Below are 13,560 nucleotides of genomic sequence, written 5' to 3' on the forward strand. Positions count from 1 at the left end.
GTAATGGTTGCAAAAGGATTTGAAAACTTTCCTACTGAGTAATTATACACAGGTGGGCAACTGAGTAGGTGTTAATAGTGTTTCAAATGTCTAACTTTTTATGAGAAGAAATTATTGACACCTTCAGTGTGTTGACAGAGCTAAATCCAACATTAGCTGCAAGAAAAATCTTGTCCCAAGAATGGTGTTGAGACCTGCTACTTTACCAGCTACTTTCAGAAAGAGGTTTTAGTTGCCTAAACTCTACATACAAACATCAACTGACCAGTCGGAGTCAGTAGTGCAGAGACAAGGTTGCGATCATCACTAGCTTCCCACCCACAAACAGTACTGATTAGAGATGTTAATGACTATTTTTAAAATCAATTAATTGCTGTTAATGTATTTGTTACTCTGCCAAGGAACACGGTGCAGTTATGTGACGATTGGCATATGTTTGTCCGTCTGTCTCTGAGCAACATTAGTCAAAAACAGACTAATGGTTTTGGATGAAATTTTCAGGGAAGGTCAGAAATGACATAAGGACCAAGTGATTAGATTTTGGCAGTGATGCGGCTTATAGTCTGGATTAACGGATTTGTTCAAGATTTCTGTATCATTGTGAGACAGCGGCACAGCATCACTGTAACTATGACAATAAGTGAAGGCTACGTCAGCTGCCTGCTGACGATCACGATTGCGATCCTACTACAAATCGACTGCAGCAGACTCGTCCGTCGGAAATCATACGACTGAGCTGCCTTGGTGGAGTACTGTGCTCTTTGCTTTTCTTGTTTAAAATATATTACCCAATAAGACAGAAGAAGCTGAACTAATGTTACTACAGTAAAAAAAGGCATCATGAGATCAGTTATTAGAATCAATAAGACATTGTGCATTATTGTGAAAATATTATTAACTGCAGAAAACTGTAGCTGATTTACTTCTGCTATTAAAATTCCTAATGTAGCTGCGTTGATGTTGCAACACATTAAGAGTCAATGGCAAAAAAAAGAAAAATTATCAGCATATGGAAAACTCTCCGTCCACTTTATTTCATCCATTTCAATAATTAATGTATTATTATTATTATTATTATTATTATTATTATTATTATTATTATTATTATTATTATTATTATTATTATTATTATTATTATTAATAATAATAATAATATGGCCAACTCTCAGTGGAGGAAACTGTAAATGCCAAGATTGCTATAATGTAGAATCAGGAAAAAGGACACTATCTCTCATTGCATTCCAAGGTCTTTAGTATTGGCAATGCTTAAGACACTTACTAGAAGTATACCCCAATAGGGGTCGACTAAGAAATCCGCCTCAATGCATTTTGCTGATGTTAAATAAATGCTTTATCTTTCAGCAAAGGTGTTCATTGTGAAAAGCAAATACAGCTATTGACATCTGTCATGCCTGTTTGACAAATGATGCGTTATCTGTCAAGACACCACTATTCCCGTTTGTGCACCGCACCACACCACCGCCACATCTGGAATCACTTATATGAGCCGCAAGTCTATTATATTTCCTCAACTGCAAAACCCATGTGCAGGCACGGCCAATACATCTGTAAAATGTAGCGTTTGAAGAGTGCTGGTATGCAGTGGAGTTCCTGAGGACAGCAGGCAAAAGTTGATGAAGGATATTCAAGCATATATGTTAGAAACCTGGGCTGAAACAGGGTAAAGGGCAAAAAATGTGATGAAATGGCACAGCAAGTGGTCATGCCAAAGCTTAGTGACCTGCTGATACAGGCCTGCACGATGATAGGTAAAATAACAAAAAAATCACAACAGGAGCAATCTTGCACATAGCTGAAGACAAAAGACCACATTTCTGTGACCTGTTCAATTTTTTTTGTGTTGTGAAATAAAGTCAGTGCAGTTTTTTCTTTTTCAATTAAAATCTGTAGAACTGTTCATGACAATGTTTCTATACGTAACACAAGATTATTTAACGACAGAATGACAGTCTGGAGATTTGGTAAAGCAGAACAGTGTATAATAGTCAAATTTCCATAAAAGTTACACCAAGGTCTTTAGAACTTTAATAAAATTCTGTTACTTATTAAACCAAGCAAGATACACATCTTATCCTCAGATCTTGCAGAACAATGAACATTACTCTGCAAGATCATTTCAGATGTTTTGGAAAGCTGCTGATATAAACAGATGACGGCGGGAGTAAGACTTCACGACTTCAAGGAAATCAAATTAGACAGAGTGTGATTGCATAACATGAGAAAATGAGCTCATTTTGGTAAATAAGCATTTGTCTGTGACTCTCATGGAGCTTGATAAAGTGCCACGCAGTGTTTTAGCAACCAATTAAGTAACTACCACCCAGGACTTTGAATAACACCGACTATGTCGTGGGGAAATGTTGTGTACACTTGATCATTTAAATTAGGTCTACAAATGACTTCTTCTGTTGTCAAATAATCAACTTTTAGATACCAAAAGAACAGTGATCCTCTTGTATCCCACCACACACAAGCTGCTGAAGTATGCTAAAGCTGCCCAGATGTGGTTTTATCTGAGAAGACAAATCAGAATAAGGGCTTTCTCTCCTGCAGACCCAGGAGATTTCATTGTCCCTCGGCTGAAACCATATGGCTTCCAGCTCCAAGCACACACAGTCTAAATATAACCAGATGACAAGGCTCACACAACGTTCTCAAATTACAACTTATTAGCAAGCAGAAAACTTATTGAGATCACTGTCAAGCCTCTGTTTTGCGCACTTCCAAAACTTTCTCTGATTAGTTTCCCGTGAGGCAGGGAGACATCACCATAAAGAGCTCGAGCTGAGGTTCTAAACTCTTAAACTGTCAGTATTTATTACATCTTACCATCTAATTCAGGCAATATTCTGTGCATCCTCAATCATTTTTCAGGTTTAATTCTAAACCCTAAATGAGGTCGAGGCATGCTGTTATTGTCCACAGTAGTTCGGAAGGGAACATCCTTGATACCACTTTTGCAAAAGGCCTGATAGACTACAATACACTGCCTGTCCCAAATAAAAGTTGCACAATCTAATATTTCATTGGACTGCCTATGGCTCTGAGAACGACACACATTCACCATGGCAATGTTTCCATAAGCTTCTGCAGTGTCACAGCATTTATTTTTGTCCAGAGTTGCATTAATCTTCTACCAAGATCTTGTATTGATGATGGGAGAGTCCACTGTGCAAAGTCTTCTCTAGAACATCCCAAAGATTCTCAATGGGGCTGAGGTCTGGACTCTGTGGAGGCCAATCCACATGTGAAAATGATGTCTCATGCTCCTTGATCCACTCATTCACAATGTGAGCCCCATGAATCCTGGCATTGTCATCTTGGAACGTGGCCATGCCATCAGGGAAGAAAAACTCCATTGATGGAAAGACCTGATCTTTCAGTATATTCAGGTAGTCAGATGACCTCATTCTTTGGGAACATAATGTTGCTGAACCTGATCAACCCCAGATCATAACACTAACCCCTACAGGCCTGTAAGCACTAGCCATAATGAGTGCATCACTTCATCCACCTCTCTTCTGACCCTGATGCACCCATCACATTGGAACAGGGTAAATCTGGACTCATCAGACCACACAACCTTCTTTCATTGCTCCATGGTCCACTGTTTATGCTACCAAGCAAATTGAAGCCTTTTTTTTCTGATTAGCTTCACTGATCAGTGGTTTTCTTGGAGCTACAAAGCTATTAAGTCACAATCTCTTAAGTTTCTTTCGCATTGTGCGTGTGGAAATACTCTTACTTTCACTATTAAACATAGCCATGAATTCACCTGTTGATTTCCTACGATCATCTGCGACTTTGTTACCGACCACGTTTTAATAATGCATTAGGTGGTTCTTAACCTCATTTTAGTAGTTTCAGCAATCTCCTTAGTCGTTTTCTTTGCTTGATGCAGGCCAATAATTTCACTCTTCTGAAACAGATTAACAACCTTTCCACGACCACAGGATAGGTCTTCCAACATGTTTTTTCAGAAATGAGAAGCTTGTCACTGCATCAGTTAGGGTTAAATAAATTGTTGCCTGCTGAAACATTTTCATCACTGCAGTAACTATCCAATTGAAGGCTCTTACCTATTTGCTTAGTTAAATCAAAGTGGCAACTTTATTTTGGACAGGCAGTGTATAAACAAAACAGTTGCAGACAGAACTCAATAACATTCTGCAGGATCAGTGCAGATCATATGCCTTGACTGCTCACATCCTTGGACAAATACAGAAAGGACATCTTTACTGTTGAGCTGACTTTGTGACTGGGAATTTTTATTGCCCCTTTGACTGATGAAATACAACTCTGCAACACTGCCATTTATGTGGCCAACAGCTATAAAACGAAAATGGTGTTTATGTTTTGGGCGTATTTTAATGAAAAATGTTGTTTGAATCTCTCAGTTGGGGCTTAGGCTGAGGCATGTTGTAAAATTTTCAACACAGACGATTCATCATATTTCAAATTCTAAGCCACCTTGCATACAGTAGGTTTGGAATCCTTTAATACATTTGATATTACTACCTTGAGTCAAAAAGCACCAAGAGGGAGGAGAGAAATAGATTTTCTTTTCAAATATAAAACTCTTAATCATAAATAACAATTGATAGTGCAAGATGGAGAGAAAATCCCCTGCACTCCAATGAAACAATCCCCAACCCCCATCACTCAACTATTATAAAGGGTCTTGGCTGTTTGTTGAGAAAAGAGAGCATGATCAGTGAGAAAATTGTAGACTATTCCCATCTCAGAGGTTAATATGTATGTAAAGCCCACAAAGGAAAAATTGGGCTTCACCAGTGATGGTATCCCCAGAAAAGATTGAAATTGGCCATAGGGACATGTTAAACTAAGGTGGGTCCTGTAATTAGCCTAACAGATGTCTTCAAACTTGTAATCAATCAGTCTGCCTATTTAAAGGTGAAAAGTGGTCACTGTGCTGTTTGGTGACATGGTGTGTACCACGTTGAACATGGATCAGAGGAGGCTAAGGAGAGAGTTGTCTCAGGAGATTAGAAAGAAAATTCTAGACAAGCATGTTAAAGGTAAAGGCTATAAGACCATCTCCAAGCAGCTTGATGTTCCCGTTACTACAGTTGCACATATTATTCACAAGTTTAAGATCCGCAGGATTGTAGCCAACCTCCCTGGACGTGGCTGCAGGAGGAAAATTGATGACAAGCTGAAGAGACACATAGTATGAATGGTAACCAAACAGCCCAGAACAATTTCCAAAGGGATTAGAGGTGAACTCTAAGGTCAAGGTACATCAGTGTCAAACTGCATCATCCATCACTGTTTGAGCCAAAGCGGACTTAATGGAAGACGACTGCGGAGGACACCAATCACCATCATAAAAAAGGGGGCTGGAATTTGCCAAAATGCATACTGATGAGCCACAAAGCTTCTGGGAAAATGTCCTTTTGACAGATGAGACCAAACTGGAGCTTTTTGGCAAGTCACATTAGCTCTATGTTCACAGACACAAAAATGAAGCATACAAAGAAAAGAACACTGTCCCTACTGTGAAACATGGAGGCTCTGTTATGTTCGGGGGCTGCTTTGCTGCATCTGACACAGGGTGTCTTGAATCTGTGCAGGGTACAATGAAATCTCATGATTATCAAGGTATTCTAGAGAGAAATGTGCTGCCCAGTGTCAGAAAGCTTGGTCTTGGTCATGGGTCCTCCATAAGAATGGCTAAGAACAAAACACTGGACTATTCTGAAGTGGCCTTCAATGAGCCCTGATCTAAATCCTATTGAACATCTGTGGAAGGAGCTGAAACATGGCGTCTGGAGAAGGCACCCTTCAAACCTGAGATAGCTGGAGAAGTTTGTTCATGAGGTTGGGCCAAAATAACTGTCGACAGGTGCAGAAGTCTCACTGAGAGTTACAGAAATCACTTGATTGCAGTGATTGCCTCAAAAGGTTATGCAACAGAATATTAAGTTCAAAGTACCATAAATTTTGTCCAGGCCTGTTTCATAAGTTTGTTTTTCTTTTTTAATTATTCTGTTGAACCACAATTCAAAAGCAATGTATAATTTTCATTAATTAATTTTCATAAAATTTAGATTGATAATTACTTTTGTCAGTTTCTTTTTCTTTTTGGACGTGGACAGTGCATATTAATGAACGTACAATCTCATAATAGTTCACACAAGATCGCCGTAAAGAAGTCAGATTTAGCAAAAGGCTAATTCCCATCCATTTTTAAGTTATTTCAGTGACTATTGTAGGTTTTCTTTCTTCAACAGAAGGGTATCAACAATTTTGTCCACACGTGTACATCTGTGTTGCTGTATTGTCAAGGAAAGCACAATTACCCCTGTAAATCCCAAACCAGTGGCGAGTTTGAAAGGTATATTTTGTTTTGAAAAAAATAACTAAAATTGCACTTTTCATCAGTCATGAATTATGAAAACAGAAGGAATCATTGAATAGTCAATATCAACTACTCTGCTCTCTTAAATATTCTGAGAAAACTTAACCAAATTCAAGCTTAAAATTGTCACGTTTCACTAAATTAATTTTAGTGTGCATATTTTATATAAAAAAAACCAGTAAGAATAAAATAATTTGCTCTACCCAGATTCAGGGGAGGGGGGTTCCTTGGTGCAACCTTGAATCTAACAGTTGTGACAAAAAATCTGACTTTTCAACTGCTTTTTACATTACAGCAAGAAAAGTATGGAACTAAGTTACAATGTAAGTAGTAAAATGCAAGTGGTAAAAAAAAGATTCAGAGTTTCCATTTTTTGTAAAATAAATAATCAGGTGAGTAATCAAGAAATTCAACTTTTATTTTTTCTTCTTCATGATTTATGGCTTTTTTCTACTGTGTCATACTGCACAACAGACCTTTGTGGCGTCTCTCTACTTCTATCCATGGTTGTGCTGTTTCCATAGAGGTTTAGGACTTAATATTGCAGTGAAAAATGAGCTCACAGTAAATAAATTGTGACAAGAGGAAGAAAAGCCCAGAAATTGCATGTTTTCCGGACGTTGACCTGAAAAACTTTAAATCAACTCCATAGGTCAGGTTCATTATGAGGATATCACACATGCATAATTTTGATGGCTTGGTCGAAGTTATAGAAATGGTCATGACGTATGATGAGACGTAGTTGATCCAGTGCAGGTGGGAGAGGTGTAATTTAACAAGGGAAAAAGTTTCCAATACACAGTGTAACATTTTTGGTTTGGCTAAAGGCTGTTGCAAGCAATAATTTATTATTTTTTAAGTTTTTTTTTGGCCTTTTGTTGGCTTTATTAGACAGCTCATGAGGCAGACGGGAAAGTTGAGAGAAGAATGTGGAGAAGGCCTGCAGCAAAGTGCCGTGAGCTAGAATAGAACCTAGGCCGCTGTGTCGGGGAATATAGCCTGTGTTCGTGGGTCACCCACTCAACCAGTTGAGCTATCTGGGCGCTGTAAGCAGTAATTTAGATATTTACAAAGTATGAATCCGTTCATGTGACTGATGGAATTCAAAACAGCAAATGCTTTTAATACATGCAGAATGGAAAAACGATACTGGCTGTCTGACACTTCTCGGGCCTTTGTGACAACAGAACTATTCATTTACAGGGCAGCCAAAATGCAATCAACAATACTCCCAGGCAGAAAGAACGTAACTATCTAGCACTTTGGGGGAGGTTTTTCCATTGCGCAGAAGTTGTCTTAGCAGACTACAGCTGGGAACACTTCTTGAAACAACCTCTGTCTCTGAAACAACCTATTCCCAGGAAAAATGGCATTTGAAAATGCCAAGATGAACTAATACTTATGAGAAAATATGTCAAGTAAGAATGCAAACTGCAAAAAAAAATGTTACTGAAGTGCTGAAACTAAAGCAACACCTGCATTTTCTCAGAAAATGATTACGAGAGCATCTTTAGTTTTTAAAGAATTTGGATAGAGCAAACAGTTTCTCTTTAAATGACACATTTAGAATAAAGCGATTTCTATAAAACATAATTTTAATCTTAGATTTGGCGAAGTTTTCTAATGAAAAGTTGGTCACCTGTCTGTTTTAAAGTTTCTGGATCCTATAAATAGTGATATTTTTGAGATTTTTTTTTTAAAGAAAACATGTCCCTCAAGCCTGCCAGCAGGTCTTGGGGTTTAGATGGTTACGATGTACAATACAGTCATTTTTCCCCCTTAATTCTAAAACTCTTCTGTTGGAGAAATTGTAAGTTTCAAAATATTCTGAATTGTTCATTGTATCACAGTGATCAGCTTAGCACAGACTAGCTGTTTTCCTAGAAAAGTTACGACAATCCCATTCAGACATCAGCCATGGACACTTGCAAACACCATGACTGAGTTTCAAAACAAAGTGATACTGTATTACTCGCTGTTTTTGTTCCTTTAAGACTTTATTTTCAGCATTTTCCATTTTTTGACAAGAAAAAATAGGAACCAAGTGAACAGGCTCTACACAATTAATAGTGTGACAACCCTTCACCAGTCCACCTGGACACTAGGTGCCTGTCTTTTCTTTTCGCAGCTAAGGGATGGTCGCAAATCAGCTGACTTGACTTGCTGGATAGAGTGGTGAAGAGAGAACAAAGCTGATTTGTCGCCATTCGTTAGATTAGAGCACCCTGGGTTCGCATATGTGAACTGCCAAATCCAAACCTACGTAATGCTTCAAACATATAGAGTCACTGAACCTGATCGAAAGCCTTTTGCACATCTAGAGCTAGAATAGCTGCTCCGCTGGTACTGTTCAGTGTGTTCAGTGTAAATGGCATTAAGAAGGCGCCTTACATTGGAATAGGAAAACCTGCCTGGTATAAACCCTGTATGATAAGGGTGAACGATAGATGACGAATGTTTGTTTAGCGGGTTAGCCAGCAGTGTAGTAATTAAATTTCTTCACGCTGCCTCTTTTGTATAGCTGAATATCACAGGTGCTTCTCTGTCAAGTGTGTGGCATTGATAAATATGCAGTCTAGCCGGGTATCACAGGGTGTGTTTGATTCCTCCATTACGCAGCAACTGCATCACATCCCGAAAGGCTCAGTGTTGTGTCATCACCTCGTTGGTGTAATCGGGGAAAATCAAAACTGTGTTATCTTTACACTCCATGTCATGCAGTCTACCGTGGTGTAAAACTGACTCTGTTGCCTGAAAGAGATGGATACAGGCGACAATGATTCGTGGCCTGTCACTGGCCACTGGCTTTGGCTGGAGAGAGCCATGTGCACGGTCTACTTTGATCGGTGTGGGAAGTTTTCCTCCCCAAGCAGCTTGGGTATAAAACTGGAAACAAATTCTGCGGATTTACCATTCTTCTCGCCCTCTAGTATCCCCACAATCTTGATGTTGCATCTCTGGGTGTTAGCTTCCAGGTCTAGTACTTTGCCGTGGAGTAGTTTGTTTTAGGTAGTTAGTTCTGAGCACTTAGCTTCTAGCTCCTGCAGCCATGCTTCATGGTGGCAAATTGTTAACTCTTGTTAGCCGTACAGACCTGCAGTTCGGCTTGCATTGTTGTGAGTGTCTGAAAGCTGGCTTAAAATGCGTCAAAATGCTTGTTGATAACACGACATAGCATGGCATAGTCCGGTGGTTTCTCCAAGCTGGTAAGAGAGTTAACAGGCCTGTCTTCAGTATCAGCGTTAACGTAAGCCTTAGCATTAGTGGAAGCTCCAGTGACTTGGCTGTCAACAGCTTTTGCCTTGTTGGAAACTTGAGACTTCAGCATTGTGGTTCATCCATTTGCTAATATAGGGAGCAGACACACTTTGTCAGCCTGTGTGCTGATATTTGCGGTATTACTGAACTTTTGTTGGAACCTCTGAGAGGAGCACTGGCAAAACACGTCTACTCCATCACATGCACACGAGTGCCCCCCACTACTCACTGTTGACACATGAATCAGAGGTGAACGAGTCACAGTAAGGCAGGTTTATTTGTTCAGTCCCTTTAAAACACAGAGATAAATCAATGTGCTTCACATAAGGCAATAAAATAAACTAAGAAAACCAAAAAAATGAAAGGACTGAAGAGGTCTAAACATGTATAATCTTTAAAAAGCCAAATTATAACATAGAGATCTCAAACCATTATATAAATGACACAACCAACACACCATTCTTCATTCTGACAATATCTTCACAAACAATGCCATGTTTGAACAGAGTCACTCATCATCATCTAAAAGGAGAACCCAAACTCAAAGCTTCTAAGACATAAGCACAACATAAATCCTCGAGTGTGGCATGTGCACATCTTTGAGTAATGAGCAACATGCTGTTATGATCAGACAGATCTTTTCATCCTCTCGTCATCTGTATTAAAAGACAGCAGTGCATCACTGCATAAGATAAGCATAGGGGCAAAGTAAGTGTTCACCTCCTTCACCCACTTCCTTCCAGATTATCCTGGGATGAGTGTGGCTAAAAGAGCTTTGAACTTCTCTCTGACACCATAGGACTAGCCCACTGTCTCTTGTTTCTCCAAAAACACCAAGACAAAAGGGTGGTTGTTTCATTACGGAGCAGATGCTGCAGCATGATAGAGAAACTTTGAAACTATTTATTTGAAATGACCAAAATCAACCAATGCTTTGAAATGCAGCACCTTTTTTAGTTGACAGCTATTGCACATAATGCCAAATGAACAAAAACGTCCCTGTTGAATGTACATTCAGTAGTTTTAGTAAAAATAGGTAAGCTGACAATTACATAACTTTACATGACATTTTTATGCTTTTCTTTTTTCTCCAGCAAGTCAGGCTTGTTAGGGGGCCATTGAGACATCAGCCGGAGAAACCATTCCATCCATGCTAACACCACACTATCACCACACTGGGACACTGCTGCAGAATGTGTCTGCTGGGTTCCTCACCTTCAGGTCAAGAGGCCAACAGAACAAAGCGTCTCCAGTGGCCCAAGAAAAAACAAAGCCTGACAGTTACGTCACTGGCATGCTGTTGTTGCTATGTGGAAAAAGAGTTCCATAAACAATGCTTCTGTGTTTCCTCAGACTACATATTGTCAACAATGTCAGTCAAATTATCCATTAAATATTTCCAGTGAAATATGTCAGTTCTTTGATCTACTCATCTTGCGTTGTTCAATTGTAATTGACTTATGCTCTAAATGATTTTTGTTCTAAACAATGGAAACAAGCAGTGGGTCCCGTGATCTCATTTAAACAGAAGGATTACACGAGTTGTAAACAGAAAACCGGCATCTGTTGGTCAACCATCTGTTAGGTCGAAGTTTTCACATATACAGTGTTTATACTTAACCTGGGTAGATGAGGAATATATTCTACATGCCTGGATATAGACAAGGAAGTAATGAATGCTTGTAATCAACTACTAAAATGCCTGAGATCACACTCTAAGCTAATAACTCTTAATGGCTGGCAGAAAAAAAAGATCAGGCCTCTAAATGTTGATTCAAGTGGTTTTTGTTTTCTGCCTTGTGACACAACTGTTTTACATCCCAGTGTCACGAAATGTCTCTTTGAAGCAATGGCACATGGCCAACTGTGCTTACGCAAACCAAGGAGAACTATTCTAAAGGGATAGTGAATAATCCACATTCTTCCCCTGCAGTACTGTTTGTCCCAGCTACTGGTTTGTGCAGTGGTGAGGAGACGGCCCTCGCCTGGCCTGCATCCACTGTATGACAACAGACGCCACCTGGTAGCCATCACCAGCTTAAGCCACCGGACCTCTGGATGATCTGCCAGGACATGAAGTCTGCCACTCCGAGAACTGGAGAATGCCTTGGTGCATACTGTGTCCCTCATTATGGAAAATATGGAACAGTTTATTTGACCCCCATACGTGACCAGGTTTAACAGAGTTGCAGATCATTGTCCACTATATTATTTTGAAATTCGAATTCATGGTAACTTGTACTAGCCCTAGGTGTCCAAGGTTACGATGCCATTCATTCAATGGTAAATCTATAAAAGCTTAGATACATGATCAGACATGTCACTCTGATTCCTGTCCATTTCAGACTTTGCCATGAATTATTTAGTTCAAATTAAATAAGTTGCAGCAAGAAAGCCATTTCTTAGACTTTGGGGCTGTTTTGCTGGATCCAAGGTTGGTGACTTGTACAGAGTGAGAGGTACCCTGAACCAAAACGGCTACTACAGCATTCTGCAGCACCATGTAGTACCCTCTGGTATGTTTCTAGTTGGTCAGGGATTCATCCTACAGCAAGATAATGATCCAAAATATAAGTCCAAGCTAAGCCTGAACTACCTTGACAAAAAGAACAAGGTGGCGAGCTTGAAAACATGTAGTGTCCAGCAGAGTCTCCAGACTTAAACCCCATGGAGCTGGTTTGGGACGAGCTGCACAGAAGAGTGAAAGCAAAGCAACCTACAAGTGCCACACATTTATGGAAAAGTTGGAAGAACTTTCCATTGTGGAAAGAATGCCACGAGTATTCAGCTGTTGTATCTGCCAAAGGTGGCTACTTGGATGAGTCAAAATTTAGAATACTTTTTGATTTCTACATTGATTTTTTTAAAACTTCATTTGTCCTATGCTTTCAGTTCAGAGTACAACGACACATAAACATGCATATATATATATATATATATATATATATATATATATATATATATATATATATATATATATATATATATATATATATATATATATATATATATATATAATTATTATCATCTACAAAGACTACCAATTCCATTATGGCATTATGATAGTCCAACATAAAAATGAAAGTGTTACTAGGAACGTCCTGAACCATTTTAAATAATCTGGATCAGGGCCAATCAAAGCATCTTTGAACTCATCAGCAAATACCCTGATCCTGAGTTGAAATATTTCAAACTGAAAAATGGAAGCAATCCAACTATACAAACACTTGTTCTATCCACAATACAAGGATTTCAAAGCAGTAGTAACAGAGCTGCATTCAATACTACTAGTTTGATATGCCACTCAAAAAGCTGACACTCGCTGGAACAGTTCACTCAGGTAACTCAGTGGTTGCACAAAAGCAACACACAGTGTAGGTTTTTGACGTTTTGAGGAGTTTTTGTTTGAAAAGACAAAACTGCCATAATTTGCTCGTGATTCAAAATAGCACTTTTTTCACAGCACCTGAGCTTTACGACAAATCTGGCCACCTATGAGGTATTTTATCAGCTGTGACTGCTGTGGGCTTTACCACCAGTGGAACTGACATTCCAGTTGTTCATTTTAGTATACTAGCTTTATTACAATGCTGCACCAAGTGTGTGAATGTTGAAATCAATCTATTACACCCCTTTAAAGTGGAGTTGTGACTGTATTACTCATTTTGAGTGTTCTAGTTTTACAGTATCAATGCAGCACCAAAGGAATTGTGATCAGAGCTTTTTATGAATTACATTTTATTTTATTTGCTTGGTTGTTTTGTTTTGAAAACAAAAATCAATGTTGCACTAAGAGGAACCATAATATGTTTGTTTACTTACCCATTTTGTAAAAGAAAACAAACATTAAGGAACAGCTTTGATGCAGGCATTTTTTTTTCAATGCATTACAGAGCCTT

At 38.9% G+C, this 13,560-nt stretch overlaps 1 protein-coding gene across 1 annotated transcript in view; it reads right to left on the reverse strand.

Moving 5' to 3' along the window:
* mtor (mechanistic target of rapamycin kinase) overlaps nucleotides 1-13,560 on the reverse strand; it is a 97,417-nt gene that overhangs the window by 41,240 nt on the left and 42,617 nt on the right. The gene's annotated exons all lie outside the window — the stretch shown is intronic.

Source organism: Amphiprion ocellaris, chromosome 8, assembly GCF_022539595.1.
Source record: "Amphiprion ocellaris isolate individual 3 ecotype Okinawa chromosome 8, ASM2253959v1, whole genome shotgun sequence".
NCBI lineage: Eukaryota > Metazoa > Chordata > Actinopteri > Pomacentridae > Amphiprion > Amphiprion ocellaris.